Genomic DNA, 14,643 nt, shown 5'->3' on the forward strand with positions numbered 1-14,643 from the left:
ACTCTGGGAGCACAGAAGCCCCCGCCTTACTGAGGAGGCTGCCCTGAGAGAAGACACCTTCAGACTAGGAGGGAGGAAGTGGGAGGGGACCAGGGAACCTGCCCTGATCCTGCGCAAGACAAGTGTCTGTCTGAGAAAAGCGTCTCGTACACACACCCCTCCCTCCTTCCCAGCCACTCCCTGCCTGTGGGGGCCTTCTCCTGCATCGAACATCCTGGAAACTGGGAAAGTCAAGCTAAGTAAGGAGGAAGGAGGCTGCGGTTGACACTGGGGAAGAAACTGGAAGGGGAGTGACAGGGCACCCTGCTACCTTGCTGCAGTCAATTAGCATCAAAGAGTGTTATTTCTTCAAGTGCTGCCCGAAATAGTTTCCATTCGTAGTGCACTTCTGGTTATTCCATGGTGGTGACTTGCTGCATTCTGACGCCACCCCCCTCAGGTCCCAGCTGAGCTGACTGAGACATTGACCCTCAATAAGCATCCCAACCCCACCCAGACCCAGAGCCCCTCCTGACAGGGCCACTGGGACTCCGTGCTCCCGAGGGCAGGAGCTGCAGGTGACCCTGTGCTGCAGACCTGCTATCTGTCTGGGAGAGCCTGAAGTGAGCGCCATGTGCTCATGTGCCTCCGGGAAAGAAGGACGAGGCAGGGGGCTGTCACTGAATCCATCATGGAATCTCTCACACGAGGAAAAGCAGCTCCGGCAGGTGCAGCAACTTCCCTAAGGGGACACCACCTGTTAATGACAAAGCTTCGCACCTCTTTCCTGTAGTGAGGACCAGCCCTGAGTCCCAAAGCAGAGTGACAGACACGTCCAGGGCAGGCACTGCTCTGAGAACTTTGCATGTATTGACTCACTGAATCCTTACAATGAGATATGTACAGTTCTGCACATTCTACAGGGGAGGAAACTGAGGCACAACTGAGCAATTAGGTAGCTTGCTCAAAGTTGCATGGTTGGAATTAAATGCAGGAGTCCAGCTCCAGGGATCCGTTCTAAACAGTGACTGAGGCCAAGACACTCAGGCCTCGGCCAACATCCCATGGGGCCAGGGGCGGGCAGCTGGGACAGTTTGCACGGGGAGGGTCTTGCCTTTCCCAGCTCCTCTCTTCCCACCGAGGCATGTTTTTTGCAGTCCTTGGCTATCAGAGTATATTCTGTTCAGCACTTATTCTGAGTTTATCTGTGCCAAGCACTGCCCCAAGAGCTTTACAGATATTAACTCATTTAATCCTCAGGACAACCCAACAAGGTCAGCATTGTTGCAATTGTGCAGATGGGGAAAGTCAGTTCTGAGAGTGCTCAACATTTGGACCTTCTTGGGCCTGGGATTCTGCACCCCCCCAAAACCCCCACCCCAATAAATTCATTCAGAATGTCACACTTCCCTCCATCCGCTGCTTAATCAGAAAACTAGGGACTTCTTGATTTCTCCCTCCAAATCACGGTCCCTCCATCTTCATGACCTGTTGTCCTGCCTCCTTGATCTCTGTCATTCCATCAACCTCCCTGATGGTCTCTTTCCATTCTTGTCCTCTCCCAACCCATTCTCCAAACAGCAGCCAGAGGGAGCCTCTGACAAAGCCCTTAGAAAAATCCAGAATTCCTCATCATGGCCCACAGGCTCTGCATCACCCTGTCCTTCCTCTCTCTCTCTCTCTCTCTCTCTCACACTCTTGTGTGCGCGCGCGCGCGCGTTTTCCTTTGAAGCGCCTATTAGTTACTAATTGTGTGCCAATTAGAAATGATTCTGTGTTCCTTCCCTTAGCAGTCACTCCCCGTTTCCCTCTAACCCCTCACCCCTAGCCCTAGGCAACCACTAATCTGAATTCTGTCCCTGTAGATTTGCCTGATCCTGACAGTTCATATAAACAGAATCATACAATATGTGGTCTTTTGTCACCGGATTCTTTCACTTAGCACATTGATTTCAAGGTGCACTCATGTTATAATAACATGGCTCTGCATCCATTCCTTTTTATGGCTGAATAATATTCCATTATATAGATTTACCTCATTTTATTTGTCCGTTCATCAGGTGATGGATATTTGGGTTGCTTCCAATTTTGGCTGTCATGGATAATCCTACTAGGAACAGTCATGTACAAGTTTTACGTAGACGTATGTTTTTATTTGTCTTGGATATATACCTAGCGTGGCTGGGTCATATGATAACTCCATGTTTAACCTTTTGAGGAACCACCAGAGTGTTTTCTACAACACCTGTGACATCTTACATCCCCCCCAGCAGTGTGTGAGGGTTTCAGTTTCTCTGCATCCTCAAGAATACTTGTTAGCATCTGTCGTTTTGATTGTAGCCATCCTCCTGGGTGTGAAGCGCTACCTCATTGTGGGTTTTGATTTGCATTTCCCTGATGGTTGATGATCTGGAGCATCTTTTCATGTGCTTGTTGGCTGTCTCTATATCTTCTTTGGGGAAATGTCTCTTCAGATCCTTTGTTCATTTTTTAATTGGATGACTTGCCTTTTTATTATTGTGTTGTAAGAGTTCTTTACATATTTTAGATACAAATCGCTGATCAGATATATGGTTTGCAAATATTTTCTCCCAGTCTATGGCTTGTCTTTTCACTTTCTTGATGATATCCTTTGTAGCACAAAAGTTTTAATTTTGACAAAGCCTAATTTATCTATTTTTTTCCTTTGTTGCTTATGTTTTTGGTGTCACATCTAAAAACCACTGTCTAATTTAAGGTCATAAAGATTTATGCCTATGTTTTTTTCTGGGATTTTACAGTTTCAGCTCTTATATTGAAGTCTTTAATCCATTTTGAGTTAATTTTTGTATTTACTGTGAGGTAGGGGTCCAACTTTATTCTTTTGCATGTGGCTATTCTATGTCCCATGTCATTTGTTTTTGTAAATAAAGTTTTATTGGAACACAGACACACTGATTCATTCACATATTATCTCAGGCTGCATTCATGATAGCGTGGCAGAGAGGAGTAGTTGCTACACAAACCATATGGCTCATGAGCCTGAAATATTTAATGTCTCTTTATTCACCAAAAAAAATAAAATTAAATGAATAGGAAATTTGAAAAATTCTGGCCTTTGCTATAAATATTTGTCAAATAAGTAAATAAATGAATAAATGAAATTTGATTAGTGTATAAATGTATAACTATCAATAGTACTTTCATAGCTCAGAGAAAAAAATGTCCCTGGCACTTGCCAGGAGCCAACAGCTTCAGGGACTCACCGTGGAAGACCCTTCTCACATGGAAACCACGGGCTGGGAGATGTGAGTTCAAGCCTCAGCTTTGCTACTTCTAGAAGTCTCTTTAGGAAGAACCTATTAGCGTTGCTCTCCCTAAACCCCATGTCGCACCTCTACTTTCGGAAGGTGACAGCAGTGCCAGATCTCCGTGCAACGAGGCCATTAGCATCCTTTGCACCGTCTGGTCTGCCTAATCAAGGTGCTCCCCACGGAATGCCCTGGCTGTGAGGACGCAGAGGTGAGCACAGGGAGGGCACCTCTGTGGCTTCTACCTGTGGCGCCAGAAGCCTTCAGGCAGCTGTCAGAGCGGCTGCAAGCCAGACCTCTCCACAGGGCTCCAGAACACCACTGTGCCCACCCGCTAAGAGGCGTCTCCCTGTGGAACCTCAGCTCCTCTAACAGCGACCAGCCTCCCCTCTCTGTGTCCCACTGCCTGCCTGCATCCGTGATCATCCTTAAACCCTCTCTAATTGGGCTTTTGCTCTGCTCTTTGTTAAAGTGTCTTCTGGATGACAAAAAACAGCCTGGAGTTTTAATTTGACAGAGTCGGCTTCCAATTCTGCTTCTCCTTGACTAGCTGTGCGACCGTGGCAATTTCATTTTATTCTCTTTGGGCCTTAAATTCTTCATCTGAGAAATGGGGGAGAACAATAAATATACCAGGTTATTGTAAAAATTTAAAGAGAGAGCCTAAATGAAACGTCACCAAATAATAGGTCTTAGTGCGTTGGAGGGGCTCAGGAAAGAGAATTACCTGGCACTGCTCATGTCCCACTTAAAACTGGGTGATCCTCACCCAGCCTGACCAAGATATAGCAGCAAATATATGAATTTTCTGTGAAGGTTTTTCTGTTGCTTCTGAAAATATTTGTTCCTTCCTCTGTGTTCACATAACATGTCATATGTCCACTACAGAATTTTTACCCTAACTCTCTGTTCCCGAGATACTGTCTTTGGAGAAGCAATGTCTAGAATAACAGCTGGCACATATATCTCTTGACAAATGTCTGAGTGTCAGCATTCACATTAATGCTCTTTTCTTCCCATGTGACTGATGTGTCCAAAAGACCACACATCTAGAAATCTCTGGGATCCAAATGAATGATGTTCTTTGGGTCCAAAGTTGCCTACTCTAAGCTATTGATTGTGCAGACAAACTTGCAGAAGCACATGTTAGAGACTGGCTCCTTCTTAGGCCCGGGAGTAGATTTTGTGAACTGTGCTCTCCATGTCTCGGTCCATGGCATTTCTAGACCTCTCTTTTTCACCAAGTCCATTTGAGACTGCCCCACGAGCTACAGAGATCAGTGCTGGGCCCATATTTTATGAGATAACTGGTAACTGGAGTGTGTGCAAGAAAGCAAATAGAGAGGTGAAATTCAGAAACAGCCCAAAGGATCATGGGGTTGCAGGAAATTAACTGAGAAAGGAAAATCAGGAAACCCAGGAATATGAAAATTTTACATGCGCATACTCCTTGACCCCCAAACCTCACTCCTAAGAATTCATTCTGAGGAATAATTGCATAAGCGTTTAAAGATAAATGTAAAAGGATATTCATGGAAGCATTGTTTTAAGTGAAAAAAAAGTGTGTAGAATTGGAAAACCCAGAGTTTCCGTCAATAGAAAACTATGGGTATATCCATACAATAAAATACGAAGCAGACATTTAAAAGGATGAATTTTGGAACTTTCCTAAACTGATGTGGGGAGTGTAAATTGATACAAATCTTTAAAAAGTGGCAGTTTCACTCCTCGATATATAACCAGGAGAAAGGCTTTACAAGTGTACCAAAAGGAATACACAAAGCATCTGTATTACTAGTGGCTTCAGACTGGAGACAACCTAAGAATTCATCAACATTGGAATGGATAAATCAATTATTATATAACCATACATTGGAGTAGTATAAAAAAAAGCGAAACACGGCTACAAAGAACTGTATGAATGAATCTCACAAAATGTTGTGCAAATAATTCAGACACGAAAGAATGAATAGTGTATGATTCCTTCTGTATGAAGTTCAAAGTCAGGCAAAACTAATATATCTTTTCAGTTGGGAGAGTGATTACCCTTGAAGATTAGGCAAGGATATGAGAGAATTGGGTTGGGGAGACGGAGGCTGGGAATGGTCTATGTGTTGTCCTCCATGGTGGTGCCATTATTTTGTGGACTTTTCTATATGTTTATCATATTTCAATAAAGAACAAAAGTTTCTTAAAAAAGAACATCCACCATGTATTAGAGGAAAGAAAGCAGATTACAGAACAACATATAATATCTCATTTAGATTAGAAAGAGAGATTACCTATGATTGGAAAATTCTGGAAATTCGTGCATCAAGATGTTAATAGTGGCTCTCCTTGGCAGGAGAGTTTTCACCTGCTGCCTTATATATTTCTATACTGTTGAATTTTTAACAGTATCTATTACTTTATAGAAAAATAAAAGATGCTTCCATTGTAAAAGATGCAGAAAGTGGGGTCCTAATTCTGCCAGGTTGCTGGTTCGGCCAGCCCAAGGGAGACAGAGCAGAAGGAGGGTGACAATCCACGTAACTGAAACCTACTCCCGTGGCTCTTGACCACAGCCTAGTGTCGATGTGCGTTCTCCAGCCCGGGGCGTCAGCATCTTTAATGCATCACCCCAGGTCCCTCAACTTTCTTCCTGTTCTTCTCCTCAGTTGCTAGGCAATATGTAATTAAATTTTGGAAAGCCTCCTCCACCCTGGATATATTATCCTGGAAATTGGACTTTGCATCTGGCAGTCTTAGAAAGCAAAATTCGACTCTCCTCAGCCCCCCACCCTCTGGCTTGCAATTGACTCACAATTTAATTAAAAAGATTCCAGGGACATCTGGTCTCCTCTTCTACGAGTGCATTTACAGTCAGTTTTTCTGGCGTGTTTTTGTTCGCAAGCCATGGATTTATTTACAGAGGCAGAGAAACTGATTTTCATCTCTTAGGTATCTCTTTGTGGTCTTTATTAATGCTGTGTTTTATAAGCTATGACTGTTCCTCTGCATTGTAAGCTCCTAATGGTCTGTTTCTCCCTGAGCTCTACTCAGTCAATGAGTGATCAGTGATGCCACGAAGGTACCCGCCACCCTGCTGACCCCGCCCAGAGCATAGGACGCCTTACACTGCTGGGAAATCCGGGACACAGCCCCGTTTGCCAATCCCCAGCCCCTGTGTCCCTTACCATCAATAGAACTTTTTGGTTGGACATTTTCTTTTATTTTCACAAAATAAATATAGAAAGAGCTCTTAGAGAGATGGCAGAGGAATGTAGGGAGAACTGAGCCAGGAGCTGACTGGGTGATCTCTGGCAAACCACCTGCCCTTTCTGGGCCTCTGTTCCACCTGCAAAATAGGCGGTTGGACTTAATAGGCATTTCCCAAACATTGGGTTCATTCCATACTTGCGTGATTTCTTCTGTATCTGCATGCCTCCTATACTATTGTATATCCAAAATTTTTCTTTAAATTGACTCTCTTTTCTTCCATAAATGTGTGTATTTATAATGGGCACTTTAAATCACTACATAAATGGTAAGGTATTATCGCTCACTGTAAATAGAAGGTAACTGTAAAAATGAGTATAATGAAAACAAAACAATGTTGCCAACTTGTAACTAGATGTTTCTGCCAAGGCTCTGTGCCCAACACTTGTTCTCTCTTTGTTAAAAAGGGAAATTAGCAAATGTTTGGAGACTTGTTAGAGGCATATTAATATGACTTTGAAACTTTCTCCTTAAACAGTTCCGGGAGGCTTGAAAGAGACGGGAGAAGGAAATCAACTCCTGATTAAAGGATAATTTAAAAAGAACAGCAGCCTAGGTAATCTTGAGAGTCCTTTCTGGTTCTAGCAGATTCTCATAAGAATAGACCATAGCAGAGGGTGAGTGCAGACTCCAGGAGCTGAAGTTGGGTCCTCTTCCATCAGGCCTCTTCTCTGAGTTATGACATCCTGTGTCACCAGAGAGAAGGTGTGTGTGGGTGGGGATACTGTTCAGGAATATCTTTCGCTAATTCATTCATTCATTCATTCGGACATGGATGGCCTGGTTGGGTATAATGCCAAGAGCTGGGGTCACATAAGTAGATGTGAGCTCAAATGTGGGCTTGCCGTTTACTAGCTGTTTTACCCTGAATATGTATTTGCCCCTGCTTCTCATCTATAAGATTGCGATTAGAAAAGATCTAGATCTTAGACCGAGCATTCAGTCTCATAGGAAGGACTGAAATACAAAACTAACCCAGAACACAATATGCTCCAATATTAAGAGAGGATGTCACAGGGTTTGGAGAACCAGAGGATGGAGCGGCTGACTCTGCCACAGAAGAGACTTCATGTTAGCTGACCTTGAAGGGAGGGGCCTCTTTGGAGGCAGAGAACATAGAAATGAGATACTGGGCAGAACGGAAGCTTGTGCAATGGTGAAGGGGTGGGACCTATGAGATAAGTCCTGGGAGCAGGAGGCAGCAGGACGCAGCTCAAGCCTAGGGCATAAGGGGCCAGCCAATGCATGAGGGAGAGACCAAGGTGGGGAGGGATGGCAGGTGCACAGAGTCAAATACCATCTTGCTTAGGCCGCTGTCTCCTACTCGCCCCTGATTGTTTTTGTCATCGAGCCTGAATCAAAGGGAATTGTCCCTGAGGATCCCCGTGCTGGGTGATTTCATATATTGTAGCAGGAAACCATTTCTGGCCACAGCAGAACCTGAATGAAGGCACAGAGGACTTTCACAGAGTTCAACAGCGGTGGAAGCAGACGACGGCACTTGCGGAAAAGCATTGCTTTGATTCCGTCGGGGGAGCCCTCTCACCTTCCCCTCGCAGACGGAGAGGATGGGAAGAGGAGAGACAGTGGCTCCAAGTTCTCGAGCTGCCGTCAAGCTCAAAGAACACTCAGTGCATTTTGTGAAGCTTTCGTAGTGAGTCTGCTGTACGTTCCCCGCTTCCACCGCACGTGGAATTCTTGGGTATTAGACGCACAGACCTCACTCTCCTCCGGTTTAGAATGCGAATAATAACGCCTGACCCGCGTCTGTTAAAGTGCTGCCGTGAATCTCAAAATGAAGAAATTATTACGGTAATAATCATAAATTATTAAATGTTAAATGAATTAATAATTAAATTACTACTAATAATTATATTATATATTTTATTATATTATTTATATTTACATATTTACATATTATATTATTATCTTATATTTATATATTATAATATATAAATTATCAAATTAAATCAATAATTAAATCAATAATTTAATTAATTAATAATGTTAAATTAAATATTAAATATAAATAAATTAAAGTAATAATTAATTAAAAATTAAGTAATGTGAAATTACTTCGAAAGCTGAGAAGCACCATATGAGTGTGCAAAGTATTCTATGGCTGTGATATTACTGCACGAACAATTTGAATCCTATGTTTTCTATATAATATTGTGCCCTAAACATTTTCCACGTTACTGGAAACTCTTTATAGAGGCTCTTTAATAAATACGATCTATCCCATAAAGTGGATGTACTGTAAATTAGTTAAACACTCCTTGTTATTGGATATTAAGATTGTTTTCAATTTTCTGCTCTTAAGACTAATGTAAAAATACTCACCTTTGTACATACAGGGTTTTTTTCCTTTTCTTTTGAAGATCTCAGATGATTTTCTTGGCAGAGAAGAATTAATGTAGTGAGAGGGAATGCATGCTTTGCAGACTCTGGATACAGAGACAGATTGCTCTGCAGAAGAATCATGCTGGTTCATCCGCCCACTGGTCATCCGTAAATGTGGGCACTGGATCCTCAGCCATCGAGGCTGTGAACCCCTGAGGATGGGGACCACGCCTTAATTGCTCGTCCTGGTACCTCCAGTGTCCGACACAGTGTGGCAGATGTCATCGGGACGCGATCATTTCTGCTGACAGAATGAATGGTCAACTGGTGTCTTCCTCATCAGGCGTGTATCTGTACACAGGGCTCATGGACTCTTTAACTTGGAACTTCATAATGGCAGCAAAAAGTATATGTGTGAAAGAATGAACTCATGCTATGGAAACAAAACTAAATAAAAACCTAAGCATAGCGAGGAGTCCTAGCAGGCTCTGCTACTCTGTTACATGATTCTGGTGTTAGCTGCCAATCTCTTCCGCTTGGAGAATTACTCAACCTGCGGTCTGGCTTCTTAGAAGCGAGCAGCTTCCATGGTGTGTACCACCTAGCAAAGTTAACCATTGGAAAGAAGTGATCAGATAAATGATTGCTCAGCTCAAGCTTTTTAGTAATTCCAGCATTTCATTCCCAGTTCTGGGTAGGCTGCATGCCCCCAGGAGGGAGGGGCACTAGATGCCTTGAATCTGACTGCATAGACGGTCATTGACTCTGCCAGCAGGGTGGATCAGCCTCAGAAAGGAAGGCAGTGCTCATCCTGTGTGACTTCAAGCTCAAGAACTCTGAGCAGCCCGCCCTTCTTCCCCCCATCCTCTCCTCCTGCAGAGAAGAAAGTGAAAAGACTCACATTTATTGAGCAGGAATTGTGCCTGGCCCTGTGCATGCCTTATCTCATTTCATCTTTAGAAAAATCTAGAATGTAGGCACCATGTTAAAAATGAGGAAACCAGGGCTTGGCTTTCCTCAGAGGCACTGGGCAGCAGGTATGTGGCAGAGCCAGGATCCTGATGGCCCCCCCAGACACAAGCTGCTGTCCCCAAGTCTCTCTGATGCTAAATGAGGAACATACATAAGAAAGACCACCTGTCTCCCCACCCCTGGGTCCCTCACTGCCAACTCCAGCTTTTTTGATATGCTGAATTCCAGTCCTTACCTTCTTGAATTCACTCTGCCTCCAGGAGGCCTTTCCCAGTAGCCTAGTTGACAGAGACCTCATTCCACAATTAAGATTTGTCAGTTACTCCCATGGGGCAGGCCTGGTGGCGCAGCGGTTAAATGCGCACGTTGTGCTTTGGCGGCCTGGGGTTCCCTGGTTCAGATTCCGGGTGTGGACATGGCGCTGCTTGGCAAGCCACACTGTGGCAGACATCCCACACATAAAGTAGAGGAAGATGGACACAGTTGTTAGCTCAGGGCCAGTCTTCCTCAGCAAAAAGAGGAGGATTGGCGGCAGATGTTAGCTCAGGGCTAATCTTCCTCAGGGAAAAAAAAAAAAAACGATTTGTCAGTTGCTCCCAGTGTGATGCTGCGTGGGTCTTTAACCTCTAGACTGGACTTCAGTTTCCTATTGTAATAGGAGACGGTGATATTCCTACCTCTCTTTTCTGAGCTAGCCTTCTCTTCCCTCTGCTTTTCCCTCATTTACTCCTTCCTTTCCCTCCTTCTTTTAACGCATCTTTGTTGAATGCCTACAAAGGCCTGAATGTGAGGCTAGATTTTATTGTGCTGCACACAGAACTAGGAACTGAATCCACAGCTTCTAGACCTGGAGAACTCCACACCTTTTTGATCTTAGACAAGTTATTCCCTATTATTGCTTCTTGTATTGAGGGGAAATTCACATAACGGAGCGCTATTATTTTTTACACCTCCTTTGCTTCTTATCTCATGCTGCTTACAATTATTAGGGGTATTTACGCATGCGGACACAGCCACCCCTGCATCCCCAGCATTTGGCGCAATGAATGACAGGTAGTAAGTACTAAATATATACTAATTACATGAATGAATGTGTTTTATCCTCTTAATGACAGTTTCAGTTCCTGGGCAGTCTGGGCCATGTCAGTATCAGAGCTGGAAGGGACCTCGATGAACTTCTGAGTCAGTCTGCTCGTGTGGCTGAGCAGGGGCTCAAAGGTCACACACGCTGAGTTAGTAACAGAACTAGGTCTCCCTACGACCCTAGGATGCACGCCCTCCTTGTGCCTAGGAGGGTGCAATGGTTGTCACTACCTTCAACAACCCACCTATGTGGGTCTAGAAGATAGGACCTGGTTGAGGCCAATACAAATGTGTATGGTCCCTGGAGATTCCAGAGGGAGCCGGAAGCTCTCAGGGCCAGAGTTCTGCTCTTCCATGATCTGACTCCCTGGGAAAGGCTCCCGAGGGCCTCGCTCTGGCTGCAGACCATAGGAAGCAGCTGGGAGGTGAGAGAGCAGCCAAGATGCCCCACTGAGCAGTTCAGCTCGTGACTGCTCAGGGGGGCTCCGGCTGTCTTTGATTCCTGAAGATGAATCATTTGTGAAGCTGCTCCCACTAACCCCGGCGTTAATGAGGTCTTTGAACAAAACAAAATTTATATCTGTAGTTGAGAACACAGAGGAAATTGCTCCCGGGGTGACAGCACAGAGCCCCTGATTAGCCATTTCCCAGTAACCAGCAGGCTGGACCCTGCAGGGTGGCTGCACAGAGGGGTATAGAGAAGGGACTTTGCTTTGGCAGGGGCTGGCATCCCAGGTTTGCTGGTTTCCAGCCTGTGGTGCCCTTCTCTGTAGAATGAGCTTTGTTCTCTCTCCCTTATAGGTTGGTTGCACAAATTACCATATGCAAAGCGTGTGGCCCAGTTGCTTCCTCCGAGTAGGTGGCCTAAGGATGAGGGGAGGAACAGTGTGGAGGTGGGGGCAGGGCCAGCCCAGAGAAGAGGACGGTCCTAGGGAGAGACAGAGGAGTGTCTGCCCACCCGCCTGTGGGAATTCTGCTGAGGACGACGGGAGCTCAGAGTCCTCCCAGGACTTGGTACTCCCGAAGGTGTTACCCGAGCTCTCCTTGACACTCACCAGGTGCCAGGATGTCAGCCTGAGGAACGGGACAGCGGTTTGCCATTGAGGATGCTGACCATGAATAAGCATTTGCGAAGTATGAGGCTTCATTCCGGGTAATTCCGTGTACTGTAGCAGAAGAGGAGTCAGAAGCCCCAGATCTTTCTACATCTACCCTGATTTACTGTCAGATTTTGGACCAGTTGCTTTTCCTCTGTGAACGGTAGTTCCTACATCTCCGAAATGCTGGGTTTGCAGGAGCTGGGTTGGTCACAGAGAAGAGGTCATGGTCGGTATGAATCCCAGCTGCTCCCCGTATTAGCATCTGACCCAAGGCAAGTCTCTGAGCCTCTGTCCACTCACCTCCAAAATGAAACCTCGGTGGCTCGGACCGTTCTGCCCTTCTCTGAGCTCAGCCTCTGTGAAATAATGGGTTGGACTAAATGGCATGGAGTCCTACAGGTGACCCCAGAAGCATCTGGGTGGTTGACCCTTCTTGCTTGCTCTTTTTTCCTACTTCCCCTCCCTTTGCCCTAAATGGGAAGGAGCTCCAGTGTCCAGTGTCGGGTGTCCAGGCAGTCTGGCAGAATTGGAGGTGGAACATATGAAAAAGGAAAATACCAGGGCAGCGTGCTGTCCTCTCTGCGCCTGGACCCCCGCCATCTCTCTCCTTGCCCCCTATCTGGTGTTCTCCTTCTCCAGTCCTCCCCCAACCCCCGCCACTGTAAGTTTCCTTCTGTGAAACTGAGAGATATTTCTACAACTAGAGCCTTTAATTCTGCTATTAGTGAATTCTGACACTGAGGGTTTGAGAGATCTAGTTAAAGATAAAGATGTGCCATGTTCAGGACGGTGCTGGGAAGCCATGAGATATGCCTTGGGCAGCAGAGGAGGTGCTGAGGGCCCCAGGAAACCAGAGTTGGTAGGTTGGGGGTGGAGTTGGGGGTAGAGGTGGGGGTGGGGGTAAGGCTCTCAAATTTCAGGGCTGCTGAGGGGCAGCTGAGAGGGGCGGCAGGGAACAGCACACACACTCACCAATACCCCAACACACGGGATTTTCTGGCCCCAGGAGGTGAGCTGGTCCTGTCCTTCTTGGAGGGGTGTCCACGGGGATGCCACATCCCGAGTAAAGCCCGTGATGGCTCCTCGTCAGCTCCAAGCCAAGCACCAACTCCAAGTAAGCCGTACACAGCCCTTCATGACGTGGTCCCCGCCTGCCCGCTCAGCCTCACCTCCTAGCTCCTGCACCCCTCATGCATCCCCCGCCCTTAAGCATCCTCACGGCCTGCAGGTCCCTGAACTGCCTGTCCCGTCTCTCAGGCCTCTGGGCCTTTGCTGGTGCTGCAACCTCAGCCTGGGATGCTGCACACCTTTGTCCCACGCAGTGGCTCACATCCCCCAGGCCCCAGGCACTCAGGCGGCGCCTCCTCTCTGTCCAGCTCATCCTAACATTCCCTGTGGAAATGACCACCGCTGCCTCAGAGCTCCTGATGCCTCAGGTTACGGTACCGCCACCACCACTACCTCTATCGCTGTCACGACTAACCCTGCCACGCTCTCTGTGGGCGTTCTTCCACATGCTGTCTACGTTAGTTTCCTAAATTCTCACCACGACCTGATGAAATCAGTACCGATACCTTTTCCTACTTTACAGATGACAAAACTAAGAGACAGAGAGGTTAATTGACTTGCTTAAAGTCGCACAGCTAACTGGTAGGCCAGTCTGATTTCAGAGTCCCTGTTCCTGACCACTGTGTGTGCTGTGTCACATGTGTGTACTTTTGTTGTGGTATCATAATGGAGTACATAAAATTCGTTGTTTACTTCTTTCTCCCTCCTTCCGTTCCTCTATATCGTTCTCCTCCCTTCCTCTCTCTCTCGTTCTCCCTTCCTTCCTCCTTTCATAGAATGGGCTTTTCAGGGGCAAGGACCTTATAATGTTTTAGCCCCTGATGATCCAGGGCCCATACAATTCTGGCACGTAGCCAGCATCACCCACTGTTGAACTGGGCTGTGCTGAATGACTTCACTATGATTTGGGCCACTTCTGGGCTCTACTATCTCATGAGAAGTTGATAGAGTTGGGCACTGTGGGGCCACGTCCTGGAGATATGGGGACTCAGGTTTCATCTCTATCTTCATACCCGTCCTTCAGTGAGACAACAGAAAAGGAGATACACTCGTGAGGATGCATCAGGAAACACAGAGCACCACCCTTCACCCCCCTACTTACCATCGTCATCATTATCGTCACCATTATCATCATCGTCGTCGTCATCATCACCATCATCATTGTCATCTCAGTCCTCTAAAGCCCATGAGTGGATACACATGGAATTTCACTCCATGCATCTATGGTTACACTTGACTAATGCATCTAGAGGCTTCTCCACCAAATAATCGTCATCATAACTGTAAAGTTTCATTCATTTTGTAGAGTGATTTTATCAAATCCTCAAAACATCCATAATAGTGTTAATCGTGAATTTACACGTAGCTCAGGTTGGCAAATTCACTTATCTAGAGGCGGAGTCAAGAATCACACCTGATCCTGTGGGACCCAAAGCCCACAGTTTCCCCACCATGAGGCGCTGCTTCAAATCACAGTCTGTCTGCCATTTCACTGCATGTGACATTTTCCTGAGAGGAACTCTAAAGCCCAGAGAGGGAAAATGACTGAC

At 45.9% G+C, this 14,643-nt stretch overlaps 1 protein-coding gene and 1 long non-coding RNA gene across 2 annotated transcripts in view; both read left to right on the plus strand.

The window, feature by feature from the left end:
- The window catches only part of ASIC2 (acid sensing ion channel subunit 2), a 996,512-nt gene that overhangs the window by 232,637 nt on the left and 749,232 nt on the right, over positions 1 to 14,643 (plus strand). The window lies entirely within an intron of this gene.
- On the plus strand, positions 7,703 to 9,345 carry LOC111775693 (uncharacterized). Its single transcript, XR_002811619.2, has 2 exons — positions 7,703 to 8,339; positions 8,885 to 9,345. It is a non-coding gene; the product is annotated as an uncharacterized lncRNA (long non-coding RNA).

This window comes from Equus caballus, chromosome 11 (genome assembly GCF_041296265.1).
Source record: "Equus caballus isolate H_3958 breed thoroughbred chromosome 11, TB-T2T, whole genome shotgun sequence".
Lineage (NCBI taxonomy): Eukaryota > Metazoa > Chordata > Mammalia > Perissodactyla > Equidae > Equus > Equus caballus.